The sequence below is a fragment of the Pteropus alecto genome, unplaced genomic scaffold, assembly GCF_000325575.1.
Source record: "Pteropus alecto unplaced genomic scaffold, ASM32557v1 scaffold24, whole genome shotgun sequence".
NCBI classification, from domain to species: Eukaryota; Metazoa; Chordata; class Mammalia; order Chiroptera; family Pteropodidae; genus Pteropus; species Pteropus alecto.
Genome location: NW_006439192.1, coordinates 25,849,472 through 25,857,523, shown reverse-complemented (window position 1 = coordinate 25,857,523; position 8,052 = coordinate 25,849,472). Strand labels below are relative to the sequence as shown.

The 8,052-nt window shown below is 30.9% G+C and overlaps 1 protein-coding gene and 1 non-coding gene across 4 annotated transcripts in view; both read right to left on the bottom strand.

The window, feature by feature from the left end:
* The window catches only part of SGCZ (sarcoglycan zeta), a 264,296-nt gene that overhangs the window by 225,659 nt on the left and 30,585 nt on the right, over positions 1-8,052 (bottom strand). The window lies entirely within an intron of this gene.
* On the bottom strand, positions 3,708-3,812 carry LOC112483475. Its single transcript, XR_003047639.1, has one exon. It is a non-coding gene; the product is annotated as a U6 spliceosomal RNA (small nuclear RNA).

The following is an 8,052-nucleotide window of genomic DNA, read 5'->3' as shown; positions in this document are numbered from 1 at the left end:
ATATGTAATTTATATATTACACATAATATATATATATATGTAAGCAGATTGATCTTACCTAAGACAGAACACACATATTTTGTTACCTTTAGGAAATCTCTGAAGAACTACTGCTAGTGACAAATATTCTTCCTCCAATTTATGATTTGGCTATATTCGATTTATTCTGCTTTATATATGTCCTTCCTTTTAAGTGTACTTTATTTCTTTTCACTTCTGTAAATAATTTACACTAATAACTGTAAACTTATTATTAATATTTAAATTCACAAAATATCTTTCTATAAAATTACTTACATGAATACCCCTTGATATATTATTTTTGCATGTTGTTAATAAGAAAAAGCCCAAACCTGCTGGCAAAAACCTTTAGAACAAACTTTGAGATACTGAAGTACTTTAGTTTTAAGCATTTGATTTTATGAGCTCATTAACGAATATTAACATTCATCATTGAAATTTACTACCTATGTTTTTATGCTTTTTACCACTGTGGGTTGTTTTACATACTAGTGATTTTTATTACCATATTAGTATTCTAAATTGAGTTTAGGTAGTAGAAATTATACAATTATCTTATTTTTATTAGATATACCTTATGGTAGTTTTACACTATTTTATTCTCCTTTGGTAGTTTATCATCTACTAAACCTGTCTAAAACAATATGTAATAAATGGTTTTGTTTAGCTAAATCTACTCTGGTTTAACAACTGTAAAAATGTTAGGTCAACATTTCCTAAATTTTTAATCATATAAGCAATTTTTTGAACTTCTTTAATTTTCACAACACATTAAAAAATTTAAAAGAAAAGGAAATGTAGAAAATATATAATGAAATATCATACCTCTTCTTCAGCTATTGGAATATGTTCAGCTAATGAGGTTCCAAATCATCATGAATTTAGTGTCATTCCTTTACTATGAAACTTATAGCTCTTAATATATAGTTAACCCTTTTATCTATTTTACTTTTTTTCTTGGAGTTTTTTAGATTTCAAGAAACTCAACTTTGTTCATAAAAGAAGGTTAGGAGATGAGTTGAAGATAGTTGTTTTAAGTATACGTGAATAAAAACAATTGATATGGAACCTGATGAAAATGAAGGGCAGACACCACTAAATGTGTCTTTTGTGATTTTTGTGACAGTGCTAGACTAAAAGAAAAATATTTGTTTTTAATCTTACAATAAATGTGACCCAACATTTTATGTTATTGAATTTTTTTAGACCCTGCAATCACATTATGACTGAGTTTATTGTGTTTTATATTATAAATATATGTAATAATTATAGTAGAATACACAAAAATTTTTTAGTACTGAATGCCTCTGGCAAAACAGGAGAAATTTTTTCATAATATATTATTTAATTTTTGAATTATACACTGGGACAATTTATTACTATTCAGTAATAAAATTAAAATATCAATTAAAAAATATAAATGGTTGGTCAATAAGAAGTTTCACTTCTGAACACGAGATAATAACCGATTCTGGACTAGCCCTGCCACCATAAACAACTAAAAAACTACACTAAAAATATGAAACAACTATTTTTAAACATTCAACAATGGGCAGTTAAGGACTGTTTGTCTCTAGGTGAGACAGGAAACAATGTGAGACCACAACTGTCTGATTTCTTCCAGGAAACACCTTGGTACTACACCACAGGAAGGAGAACCTAGACAGTTTTATTCTGAAATGACAATCGTTTGCTTACACTTTATAAATATTTTGTTTTATTTATATGTTTAAAGAGCTAGAAATCACTAGTTAAAACATGGAAGCACAAAAACCACTTTAGTCACTAAAACAGAGGCTAGCAATTTATAGGGGAGTTACTATCATCTTGTTCTTTGAGATTTAGCTGGCTTCATGGCCATCTAACTAAAGAATACATAATCCTATACATCATTATATTTCCTATCTAGTTTAGCATTTTTCTCCACATTTTTCATTTTTAACCATTATTATTGATAGTTGAATTCAAGTAGTCCCTCCATTTTGCACTTCTGACTTCTTCTTGGTGTCATCTCTTGTGTGTGAACTCCTGTGAGGACACAGTGAATAAGGTTTTCACTTTCACAGATACTTATACCCAAAAGATAACCTGTATTTTTTTTTTCCTGAGTCTTTCTGGGTACAAGGCAATCAACACCTTCCTTCCTTTCACAGCAGGCACGTGAACTTAAGCCATTTTTAAAAAGTAATTTATATTTTGAATGGAACTGTTTTTTCAGATGTATAATAAAACCAATTTGTCAGTTAATAAATAATATTTTCCAAAAACTAGGTAAGTTAGCATCCCTTTTATCCTCAAAACTGTCCTGATTTGGTCCTGATTCATTCTCACTACTGTCCTGATTCATTCTCACTACTTTTAGGTCACCATTTTAGAGAACAAACTTGTCCTAGACTTCCTCTTGCATTTGAAGTTGTCTGGAACATGGTAGGACTGCAATCAGATATGGAGGTTATTTACTGAACATGGTACTAAAGACCAGCCATTTAGGGTGTCTGGGAGAACACACATGGCACAGAGACTCGCACTAGCATTGGATCCCTCACCTCTGTACTATTACTCCAGAGGGAGATAAATGATCATCTTATTAAGACACTATCTTTTGGCCTCTTGATGCTAAAGCAGCTTAGTCTGTCCTAAGTAATATAACCCTTAAATAATAAAGATCAAGTATTATTTTGAGATACTATAATAGAAGTCACTCATAGGTAACTATGAATTAACTGCACTTCTTATGGAGTGATTAAATTTTAAAGTTATTTATTAAGGTGAAAATCATGCAGAGCCAAAAGTATCAGCATGAATCTCTCATTGAGCCCAACAGATCCAGTTTCTCTTTTCACACTGGAATAGATTGCCACTTCATAGAGCATATGATGAAGCAGTTTCTACCAGTTAGGGGCCATGTTGTATGAAATACATGTTGCACTTACATATCACAATTGGATCAATGACATGTTCATGCTAGGGATGACCCTGAAGAATTGAACCCAAATTTGAGACCAAGTTTACGCTCTCATTTTTAATTCCCCAAGGTGTCTGGTTAGACGATTGAATCATTTGCCCCTATTAGGTTATCCAAATTGTTCTTTCTCTTAGCTTAGCTGTATTACAGTAGAAAACTAGATGAAATATAGAGATTTCTTAAGGGCCCACTTTTACACTGTTAGCTATATTCCACCTCAATTTTCTAAGGTAATTGTAAAAGCTTTCTTATTTTTACCCTAAATAAAAATATAAAACAAATTGTAATCAAGGAATGCTAAAATGTGCACAGAATTGTTGACTTTTTAAAATTTACAATACTTTTTAGCAATGAGGATTATAGTATTGTGGGACAAATTAAAGAGAGCAAAGTATAATACTTTGTGCAACAATATAGATACTAGAATATTAGCTTTTTTGTTTATTTTGTTGTCACCAAAATATGCTGATTAATACTTTGTCAGTTTCTTCCATATTCTAAGGGTTTGAGTTTGAAATGTTGATTTTTTCAAACCATTGCTCTTCTGTTTAGTGACAATTTATTTCAATTATATTTTCCAGGGGCAAAACTCTACTTGGAGATGGTTTAAAACCTAGATTGAATCCTCAGCTGATGTCATCTTATCCTGGAGAGAATTTTCTTTTGCCAGGGACTGGGGTAACTAATAGTCTCAGACCCATCTTAATAATATATATTTTTCTTAAAAATGGAATGCATCACAAATTCTCATGTCATCACGTGAGGGGCCATTCTAATCTTATCTGTATCATTCCAATTTTAGTATATATATTGCCCAAGACAACATCTTAATACTATTTTTAATGGAGTTTCCACACAACGGTGTGTTATGACAGGTTAAATTCTGGTTTATCCCTTTGGCTAGAAGGCAGTCCTTTGGGTTCCCAAGACTACCTGGATAATTAACCAGGGTCCTCATTCTTAACAGGCTTTGAAAAACAACCCCACCCCATCTCCATGCACATAAGTCTCTTGAATATGCAGCTTAGCTTTTCAGTTGCTTCCTCTAGAGAGGCAAATACCCCAACATGAAAAGATATCTAAATGCTACTTTCTGGCTTCTGGTTCTTTCCAATATCACAACCTAGTTATTTACTACTATCTCATCTGTTCTTTGATGCTCTTAATAAGACATTTTTATCCTATTAGAATCTAAAGGCTGATGTATTAATATTTGTCCTACGATGTATTTGGAATAAAAATCTGAAATGCTATTCCGTATCTCAGTATCATGTTTAAAATAAACTGGTTTTAGTTTATTGCTCATGACAAAGACAATTTAAAGTTTTCTCTCAGCTTGACTAAACTTTAAACATGTTTTTTCCTGACTCCAAACCCCTTTTCTTAGGGCATTTACTTTAGAAAACTTATAATTATAAATTATTTTTGTCCTTTTGATGTGCAGATCTTCTGGAAGACCTTTGCTACTTTACAACCCAGGAAGGTCTTTCTTAAGGACCTGGTAGCCACCCCCTTTGTAATATAATCCTGAAGAAAGACAGCACCCTTATCTCCCAGTTTCTGTGAGAAGGTAGGAGCCTCATTTCCATAAACACCGATTAGAGAACACATCTGGCCTAATTACATTTTCTTAATGTCCTTTATAGGATTCCACTAGTTCCTCTTAAAGTATAAAAAACTCTCCCATCTTTTGTTTCAAGACAGTTGAGTTCAACTTCTCTCCTCTATTTTAATAATCTTGACCCTTATCACAGTGGTCCTGAATAAAGTCTTTCTTACCTGTTTTAACTCCATCCGGTGTAAAATTTTTTTGACATGTAACTCAAAATTAATTTCTAGGGATTTATTCTTTGTTATTCATGGATGCAGTGACATCTTCTAAATTTTTTGCCAACTAGTCATTAAACATTTTTTAATGCAAAGATAAAATACTACAAACCAAAGAACTGACTAGAAAGTAATTCAGTTTTACAGAACACATCAGTTCTTTTGGACTTATCATTTTATTAAGCATGAAAAAGCAATATAAATTCTTGTAGAATTTTCATTTTATATAATATTCATTATCAGCAAATTAGATTAAACAAAGCAATTTTATAACAGGTAATGGTTGCTAAAAAATTAGAAAGAGAACAATGACTTGTAAAACTTCAACATTTTAAACTATTATAATGTTCACAGTACCTATGGGTGGACAAATCTGTTTCAGTGGCCACAAAATTATGAACTAGATATAAAACAGTCTCTCCAAAAAATTAAGCAAGATCTTTCTTACTAACAGGATTACAAATATAATTTTTACTGGCATGGCACTTTTACAAATCTAAATTAACTGTTTGTCTCAAAGACTCCATTTGTCCATCGGAATCATCTGAATTTTGGTGAGAGAGAGAGAGAGAGAGTGTGTGAGAGTGTGTGAGAGAGTGTGTGTGTGTGTGTGTGTGTGTGTGTAAATGGCAGTAAAGAGTGGGAATAGAAGGTAGGAAAAGGGGAGCAGATTAATTACCTGTATTTTTATTATACACAAAACATATGTACTAGAAAACAATAATATGGTGGAAACAAAGTATTAGAAACTAGAGAAAATACTTGAAATTGGCATTTTATGAGACTTTTAAGGTATAACAAACACATTTGATTGGATCACACAGCCACACCTGCTTGATCACTGATCTTTGTCTTACATCTAGCTAATTAACTTTATCTACATTTTATATAAATGTAACTGTTTATAAATGTATATGTCTTCTGTGTATCATAATGTTATTTATTATAGTATGGAAATACAGAATATTTTCAGCCTTCCATCTTCTACTTAGAAAATACCAGGTTTTTTAAATTATTATTTTACTTTTTAGCATGATGTTAAGTGCTTCAAAGCAGGTTTTATTTGACTCAGAAATGGAGCTTGGTGACAGAGTAGGAAATAAACTGCAAAATGAAGCCTGCTGATCTCATCCTCTTAGTCTCAATCTCTCCCCTAACATTCCTCTTCTCTTCCATCCCTCTATGAGTATAAGCGCTCAGTAGTTTTCATATGAAATTAAAATCAGTGGAATCGAGGTATTGATTTGATCATCCAACAAACATTTATTGAATGATGCTTACGCGTCACACTCTGTTCTAGAAAACAGTTCAGGAAATCGATGGATTTTTTTTTTTTAATCCATGCCATAACAGAAAGATACACAAACCATTTTTTTAAAAAATCAAATCTTTTATTTTAATGTTCCAGATTCTCAGTTAAGCTCTGTTAAGGTCTTTTGAGGTCATCATCATCAAACAAACGAACCAAATAAAACCATTCCTTTTAACAAGCCTTTCCTGAGCCAGAATAATGGAATTAGAAGCTTATTAGTAGGCCTGTAATACTAGCTCAAATCTTAAATACTGTTTTGAATCAATTGAAAACATCATAATTTCTATTTGTATGTCACATTTATAAGATATTTAAAATATTCAAAGTATTCCTGATTCATTCTATTCAATTTTTAAATCTACCTCACTTTGCTTATATTTCTTCATTTTACTTGACCTTGAAGATTTCCTTCCTGTCCAGCACTAAAAATTAATTAATGTCCATTTTGTTTACTTGGTTTAACTTTTTTTGACCACTCTTGGTATACTTCTTATAGAGAGTATGTGGGAATGTTCACTGTTCATGATTCAATTTCCTCCAAATCTTTAATGTCCACTCCCCAAAAGACACATATTACAATGCAAGAACACATACGCACACATGCAGACATAGAGATACACAGACATACACATGCACCCTCCACTGGATCAAAAGTGCTTTTAAGGAAAAGAAACCATGTATACCTTAGGGAACTACGTATTTCTATAAATTATTAGAGTATTCAACTGAGGAGAGTGTACAGAGATTTCTAAGGTTATCTGAGAGCTAAGCTATCTAACTAATGACAGGAAACTATTAGTAATTCACTAAAAAGTGCTCTTAGGTCTTTAAAGAATTTAGGTACTTTCTCTTAAAAAGAGTTGTAAGATTCTAAAACATGAGTTGATTATATCCTTTGCTAAATAAAGCAAAGCTGATGTTAATATGGATGTCTTTTAACTTTATATCTATTTTTGTTCATTTACTTTGCTTGAAATATATATTTTAGGTTACTGCCAGTAAGAAACATCTTAGAGAAAAGAAGTCAAGAAATAAAGTACTTATTTTTACCATGTGCTCAGTCTAATTACCAAGTGCTGTGATACAGATTATAAATTGGTGTATTAGGGCAACTCTTTGGCATTTCACTTTAATAGCTCATCTTGGAGAATATATCTGAGTGAATCATGTATCAGTGACATTTAAATTTTGATCTATATAGAATTGAATTTTTCAAAATATTTCAGAAGCTCGAATACTGTAAAATAATAAAACTCTAGCCATCAGTTACTTAGAAACTGTTCAATAAATCTAAGACAATTCAGACATAGTTATGAGTGAGTATGGCTATCATTGTTTGTAAAAATTAGTATAATTATTTATGGTTGAGAATAAAGACTAGACATAAAGTTACTTTAATAGAGACAGATATATAGAATAAACTGAGACCAAGAAAACCAGAACCATCTGAAACAAAATGGCTTATAATCATAATTGAATTATTTGCCATCAAAATATTTTATTAGTTTATATGACATATATTTATAAATGATCGTCAAAATTTAGATTTTTAAATTAAATATATTAAGGTGACACTGATTAATAAAATTACATAGGTTTCAAGTGTACAATTCAATAATGTTGTCATATGTATATGGCATAACCATCTGAAACAAAATGGCTTATAATCATAATTGAATTATTTGCCATCAAAATATTTTATTAGTTTATATGACATATATTTATAAATGATCGTCAAAATTTAGATTTTTAAATTAAATATATTAAGGTGACACTGATTAATAAAATTACATAGGTTTCAAGTGTACAATTCAATAATGTTGTCATATGTATATGGCATTTGTGTGTTTACCACCCAAAGTTAAATTTCCTTCCGTCACTATATATTGATGCTCTTTACCCTTATCTACTTCTCCCCCTCCTCTCT